The 996-nt window shown below is 37.8% G+C and overlaps 1 protein-coding gene across 1 annotated transcript in view; it reads left to right on the forward strand.

Annotated features, from left to right (window-relative positions):
• Positions 1-996, forward strand: part of LOC106317910 (putative RING-H2 finger protein ATL69) — an 8774-nt gene that overhangs the window by 5170 nt on the left and 2608 nt on the right. The gene's annotated exons all lie outside the window — the stretch shown is intronic.

A 996-nucleotide genomic window follows, 5' to 3' on the forward strand; every position in this document is an offset into this window, starting at 1 on the left:
CATTTCTGAAATTGTCATAAATATTAATAAAAGAAAAACATAAAATTCATTCATATAAGGAAACACATAATAATTATACAATAAGATGACGTTGAAAACATCATTATTTTTTTAAAACATGAAATATAATAATTATACATGGTAATACTGAAAACTATTCAATACTCTTATCATAGGCATTTCGATTCTCTTCAGGAGTAATCTAGTCCAGCTCATTAGCGAAGTCGGAGGATTCAAGGTATGAAGTCCCTTCAACATTTTCCGTGAGGTTCACCTCTTTAGCTTTTCCTTTTATGGACTCTTGATATAACTTGCACAAATGTGGAGGAGTACGACAGGTACGGGACCAATGTCCTTTACATCCACATCTGTAACATACAGTCTCAATTTTCTTTGTGGTATCCTCTTCGATTTCTTTGCCTTTAGGAGGTTGTTCAGATCTAACCCATTTGTTAGATCTAATACTTTTAGGATAGTAAGGCTTTCCACGTTTGTTGTTGAAACGCCGACCACGACCTCGGTTGGTCTGGTTTCTCCTTCCCGAATATTCTACCGCCGTAGCATTCACTTCGGGAAATGCCTTGGCTCCCGTAGGTCGGGAATTATGGTTTTTGATTAGTAACTCATCGTTCTTTTCAGCCAACATGAGTGTTACCATCAATTCAGAAAATTTGGTGTACCCACATTTTCTGTAAATTCGGGATAAGACATTGTGTTCTTTGTGGAAAGTATTATATGTCTTGTCAAGCATTTCTGCTTCGGTGACAGGGTTACCACAATATTTTAATTGTGCAACTATCCTCAAGATAGTGGAATTGTAATCTCTAACCCTTTAGAAATCCTGAAACCTCAGGGTTTTCCACTCTTCAAGAGCGTGAGGGAGATTGATTTCCTTTTGATTATCAAGGCTTGCCATAGTACGGCTGGGTCCTCAACGTCTCCATAGTCGTGAGTTAGATTCTCATCTAAGTGCTTCTTCAGGAAGATTATCGCCTC

Source organism: Brassica oleracea, chromosome C9 (assembly GCF_000695525.1).
Source record: "Brassica oleracea var. oleracea cultivar TO1000 chromosome C9, BOL, whole genome shotgun sequence".
In the NCBI taxonomy this organism is placed as follows: Eukaryota; Viridiplantae; Streptophyta; class Magnoliopsida; order Brassicales; family Brassicaceae; genus Brassica; species Brassica oleracea.